Raw genomic sequence first — 6,710 nt, 5'->3', positions numbered from 1 at the left:
GCTGCGGGGTCTCATCGTCACCCCCTACTAGTATCAGAGGAGGCAAATTCTCGTGGCCCGGTTTGACACTGGCCACGGAAACCTGGAAGACGTTTGGGGGGATCGGCCGGCTGTGGAACAATGGTTCCTTCAGCTCCATTATCATCGCCTTCCCCACGTCCACCTTCTGGTCGCTGATGGTGTACAATATGGTGCACGGGGTTTCGTCGTCCTGCAAAGAAAAGTCTGCGACATGAGACATCCGAAAGGCAACGAAAACGAGAGATTATACATTTATTGAAGGGGGCCGGTGTGACAGATACCGTGAGAGCGTCGAGCTTAGCCGAAGACGAAGCACCGCCGAGCACGTCCGGTTACGGAGCCGGTGCCGGAGCAGGTGCGGGAGCCAATGGGGGAGCAGGTGCGGGAGCCGGTGCAGGAGTAGGTGCGGGAGCCGGTGTAGGAGAAGGTGCTGGTGCAACACTAGTCGAGCTGCTCCCCAAGAAGTTAGCAAGGGGAAAGTCCGCTGCATTTTTTTCTGGATTTTGCCTGGTCCAATTGAAAAAGGCCGGATCCAAGGAAGTAGACATATCTACAACCACCTGTTTTGCGGCAGCTACTGCTGTTGCGACTGTCTGATATGATTTCTTCTCAACCGCAATCTCAACCTTCTTGTCGATGTTTTCTTCAGTTAACCTCCGTCTTTCCTTTCTCTTCTCCGTGGTCTCACGGTAGTACCTCTTCCATGTGGCGCCGTCTCCGACACCGTGCGCGTCCATACGATGGTCGAGTCTCCACCGGGAGTCGTTTTAATATGTTCAGTACCCGGTTGAATGGAGTGTCCCCCTTGGGCCTCGCCAATGCCTCAGATGGCGAGTCACTTTCGGCCGCAATCCTGTGCTGCTCTCTCTGCAAAAGTGTAACACCCCAAAAATTTAACAAAAGTTTTGATGTTAAAATTTTGCCAGGAGTTTTAAAAATTTTCTTTCTGGATTATTTTCTGTGGAGTTCAGAGCATCTCTTTTAATTTTGAGGATAATTATTGTCCCCCGTGGAGCTTTCCAAAATATTAGACTTTTATGCTCTCTGTATAACAATTTCTTAATCAGTAGATTTATTTATTAAATTATTTCACCATGAGCTTTAATCATTAGAATGGCTTGTTTTAAGTTTTGGAGCTCTTTTTATACTACAACCAGTTGATAAATTTAACTAAAAATCCAACCAAAATTTGGAGATGTCATGTGATGTCTCTAGATCACTTTTGTGCAATAATATATTTCATTCATTGCATATTTTGAGTGCTACACATGTTTTTCTTCTCTGGTCCAGTGGATAACTTTGCACTACAACCCTTTCAAATAATTGTTTCTAGCTTCCACCAAAATTATGGGATGTCAGTAGGAGCATATGATTCCATTATAGGCAAAAATCCAGGGATGTTCTTTGAATTTTTTGAGTGAATCAACCTCATCTCCATTCTGGTCCAACATGATGGTTTGTACGGCAACCATATTCTTGCTTGCTCTTTGGCCCTAGATTCTTTTCCCTACTTGTAGTCCTCCATGCTAAACCCCTAAGTCCAAGAGCATGCAACCATTGGCATATTTTTGGTTCATGAAATAATGCCATTCACATCCTGTCCACATTTGAAGTTCTGCAAAACTTGCACTAGCAAGTTTGTGCTTTTCACCAACTAACCTCACCACCCTCTCATGCATCCAAAGAGACTTCAATCTGGAAGATTTGGCCACTCCAAGAAAAGCCTAAGTGCCTGTGGCATGTTGTCAAACACCTAGAGTGCATGATCAGATTTGACATGAATTGTTGTTGGCATCGTGAACTTGGTCTCCTGACCAAACCACCTTGTCCCCTGAGCTTCACTCTATCAACAACCTAGCTCTGTTGCTTGCCAACCTCACCTGTGACCTGTAGCATGCCACGACATTGTATCGAACACCTTCCGTGCGTGCACTTGGCGTGCCCAGAGCGCGCGTATTGCACGAACCGCACCCGAGCCGACACGCTGCACCCCTGGTTTTGGCCTGCTCTGCAGTGCCACGCCACGCACTAACCTCCTCACAGCAACGCGCCAAGCCGCCCTGGCAGCCAACAGCGCCATCGACAGAGCTTTTGGCGGCACGCCGGCGTCCGCAGCGCGCCTCTGCCACGGTCGGCGCCGCCAAAGCCACCTCGGCTTGCCACCTGCCCCTGGAACAGTGCGAGCTCATCCGCAGGCTCGTCCTCTAGCGCTCGTCGCCGCCACGTCACCCAAGCTAGAGGGAGGCGGTTCGCCGTCGTCCTTATTGCCGGCCGCCTCGGAACCGACCTCCACCGCGTATATAAGGACCCCGGAGCTCAATCGAGTCCTCGAGCAACCTCAAGTGACCTTCCTAGTGCTACCTTGGCCAGCAGTCGAGGAGGGGAAGGCCTTCTTCCCCGAGTCCGGCCGGTTCGGTCGCCGCCATTTACCGGCCGATTCCGTCGCCACCAGTGCCTCTTCCTCTCCATTCTCTCCACCAAGAACTCTCCCTCCCTCTCGCGAGCACAACCCCGCGCTCTATTTTGGCCGGAGACCACCGCAGCCCCAAACTCACTACCCACCCGAATGCCTTCTCTGCCGCGAAGCACGTCGCCGGCGACTCCGTTCACATTGGCGACCATGGCGGGTACCCACAGACTCGTCTCGACCCCCTGAGCACACCCATGTCCTCAGATCACCAAGGGACGCCCCCGTTTGCCGGCAAATCCTCGCCGGAGCTCCGCCTCGGTTCGGTCGGAGGGGAACGACGCGCGCGTGGCCGGTCAAACCTGACCAGTGGGCCAGGCGTGCCCACCCTTAGTGAACCAGCGCCGGTCCATGCAGGATTAAGTGGAAGCACACTTCTGAAGTACGCTTTCAACGTGTACACGTTTTATTTGAAACGTTTTTCTTTTCTGTGTTATTTTAAATATCAGATTTTCACCAAACTTTGACCTGCTATATCCTTTTAAATATAAATCCAAATGAATTAATTCTTTTTCCTACCTCTCTCAAATATTGTCTAGTTTATTTTAGGATTTATTTGAAAATTTTTCAAAACAACTTTTAGTCCTGTTTTGTGTTATGTGTTAATTCATATATATTCTTTTAAATAGGATTTTTGAAGATTTCAAGATGTTTTGGATGCACCCTTCATTCTCATGACCTGAAGGCAAGCATTCTGAACCCCGGCATAAATATTTTTGTGTGTTTGATGACACGTTTATAACATCACCTCACTTTGGAGAAACTTTGTCAGGACCCCGACTCAATGCCACATCGATCTAGCATGTAACACCTCATATCACTTTGCGGCCTCACGCACGGTATCCCCACGGGTGTCGCATTACCTTTGCCCGGGACCGTTTGCGCCTTTTGGCACACGTATATGACAGTGTCGCTAGCATCCATATGACAAGGAGCCCGGGCTGACATGGCTAGTCGTAAACCCAAAGTGGCACAGACTTACAGGGACAGGCATCCATGACCCAGCATCGAACGTGTCGGTCATCAGCGAGTGAATCCAGGCTGTAGCACTGGGCTAGCAGGACTCCGGTGAACCGGGCTGTAGCGGCTAACAGGACTCCGGTATTCATCGCGTGACATTTCCCCGAAGGGACAGACACAGGAACGAAGAAGGACACATGCCGGCCAGCCTAAGTGTTCCGGAGCAGTAGCAAGCTACCATGGCTCGGTGGAAACACTAGGAGACATTTCCCGGTAAGAGAGGCTACTAAAGATAAACAACTAGATAGTCAGATCCCACACATACCAAGAATTTCAATAACATACACACAATATGCTCGATATGTGCAAATACAACATGGCATCACAACATGACTCTATGACTCAAGTAATTTATTCAATAGGCTCCGAGGAGCGAGACATTACAAACATGGGTCTCATGACCCAACAATCAGAGCATACAAGTCAAAGCACAAGCGGAAGCTATCATGTCTGAGTACAGACATCTATAAATGAAAAAGGCTGAGAAGCCTGACTATCGATCAGATCCTGCCGAGGGCACAAGATCGTAGCTGAGGTATCAAGCTAAACGTCGAAGTCCAAGCGGAACTACTAATGAGACTGAAGTCTCTCTGCAAAACATAAAATATGCAAACGTGAGTACAAATGTACCCAGCAAGACTTACATCAGAACTAACTACATATGCATCATTATCAACAAAGGGGATGGTGGGGTTTAAATGCAGCAAGCCAGCTTTGACTCGGTGGCTATCCTAAACTACGACTGCAAGCGACTCTCTTGAGGTGGCGCACACGAGTCCACATATTCACCATATCAATACACCACTATGGATCCGCTCCCGTCTCCCTACGAGAACGCCATCCATAGCACTCACGCTTATCTTGCGCATTTTAAAGTATCCACTTTCACTTGTCTATGAACTGATATAAGCAACCCAGAAGTCCTTTTCCGCGGACACGGCTATTCGAATAGATGATGTTAACCCTGCAGGGGTGTACTTCTTCATACATGTTTCCACCACTTAGCGTCTGCACACGACATGTGCTCGGCAGACTTCAAGCGAAAGCCGACGTGGGTGTAGACCACGACCTACCTAAACACTCAAGTCTCTAGTCCAGGTTTATCGCCTATTCGGGTTCCATCCATGAGGAGATCCGGCCGGAGTTTCGCTCACAGCTCCAAACGATGTGAACAGGGTTCCCGAGATACCAAACGGGCATCCGGTACACCGTGCCACGTACCTACCGCATCACAGCCCACCCCTACGGTCAGCGCTGTCCACGGCCTCCAGTAAGCTACAAACACCAGAAACTACTTGCAACTCCTGGACAGAGGACTAGGGTGAATAAGAAGTCGAGCGGGGTCATATTTCAGGGCCCAATGTATGGTAGTAGCTGAATCATGGATCACAAACACAGAACTCAGTTCCTGAGGACGGCTGCAATGAGACAACCCACCATGTACTCCTACATGGCCTCTCACCGCTACCTTTACCAAATCGTGTTCACACACTTAGCTCACACACAGTAGGACATGTTCACACGCCTCCGATTCATCCCCGATGAATCAGACCTGACTCAACTCTAAGCAGTAGCAGGCATGACAAACAAGCATGAATGAGTAGGCACAACAGGGCTCAAACAATTCCTACTCATACTAGTGGGTTTCATCTATTTACTGTGGAATGACAGGTCATGCAAAGGATAAAGGGGTTCAGCTACCGCAGCAAGTAACAGATGAATCGTTGTTGTCCTAATGCAGTAAAAGAGAGCAGGAGCGAGAGAGTAGGATTGTATCGGAATGAACAAGGGGGTTTTGCTTGCCTGGCACTTCTGAAGATAACATTGAGTCTTCATCAGTGTCAACGATCACATCTTCGGTATCACGTCTATCGAGAGGGGACAAATACCGGCAACACAGAAAAACACGATCAATGCAATGCACAATATGATGCATGCTATGACATGGCAATATGAATGTGTTTTGGGCTAATGTGACTAGCAACAGATTAAATGAAGTTGGTTTGAATCCAAGATTCAAATTCAAACTCCATATGGGGTTATTTAAATGTCATTCACTCCATTTGTCCTAAACAGTAGTGATAAGTTGTTCTAACATGCATGAAAATGGTACAGATGGATTCCTTGAATTTTTCTGATAATTTTTCATATATAAATTATTTAATTTGGAGTTACGGTTAATTTTCTATGATTTTTAGAAGTTTTAGGCATTTTCTGAAATTTCTGAATAATAATAAATCCAGAAAAGAATTACTGCGTCAGCATGACTTCACAGTGACGTCAGCAAGTCAACGGCGTTGTCCAGGTCAAATCTGACCTGTGGGCCCCATATGTCAGTGTCACAGGAGTTAATCCCGGTCAAACCCAGCGCTGACTGGGGTTTGACCAGGGGTGGGGCCCGCTGTCAGCGGCTGGTGAGGTGGCTAATGGTGGGGATTAGTGCTAATAAACCGCCACGTCAGCCTCGCCGGGGTTCGGCCGGCGACGACCAAACCGCGCGGCGGTGCTTCGCCGGAATGGGCTACAGGCGGCGAGAAAGCGCGCGGAGACCACCGGGGCGTAGCCCGTGCTCTTCCGCATCCAACGGAGCAGGAAGGAGCGGACGGGGTGCGCTGTACTCGCCGAAGTCGAGCTCGCGGCGGTGGCCGGAGCTCGGGCAACAGCGGAGATGGCGCTATGGTGCATGGGAGGAGGGGCTGGTGGGCGCTACGGGCTCCTGGGAGCGCTCTGAGTACGTCTGCGTGCTCGGTTTGGACGGAGGTGAACCAAAACGACGACGGCGACAAGTCCGGCGCCGGTGAGGTCTCGGTCCCGACGGAAACGACGGATACGACGAGCTAATGGACAGGGAAGAAGGGGGGGTCGGTAGAGGAGCTCACGGCGGGGTCGTTGGTGATCTCAGAGAGCTCGGGGACGGCCTGGTGATGACGAATCGGTCGACGGCGGCCGTCGGTGCGGAGGACGAAGATGGCGTCGGCGACGGTGCTGCTAGGCATCCGCAGGCGTGTTCTTCGGCGTGGAGCTTCACGACAGCGAGGCGGAGCTAGGGGTCACAGCCACGGGGCAAGGGGACGGCGGTGGGCGCGGTGCCTTGCAGCGGCGGCACCGGCTGATTTGGGCGGCCGTGAGAGAGAGAGAGCAGAGGAGCGAGGGGGAAGAGAGGACCAGAGAGTGAGAGAGCATCGGGGTCGCGTGGCGTCGC

Source organism: Triticum dicoccoides, chromosome 1B (genome assembly GCF_002162155.2).
Source record: "Triticum dicoccoides isolate Atlit2015 ecotype Zavitan chromosome 1B, WEW_v2.0, whole genome shotgun sequence".
Taxonomy (NCBI): domain Eukaryota; kingdom Viridiplantae; phylum Streptophyta; class Magnoliopsida; order Poales; family Poaceae; genus Triticum; species Triticum dicoccoides.
Note: the sequence above shows the minus strand (reverse complement) of the source record.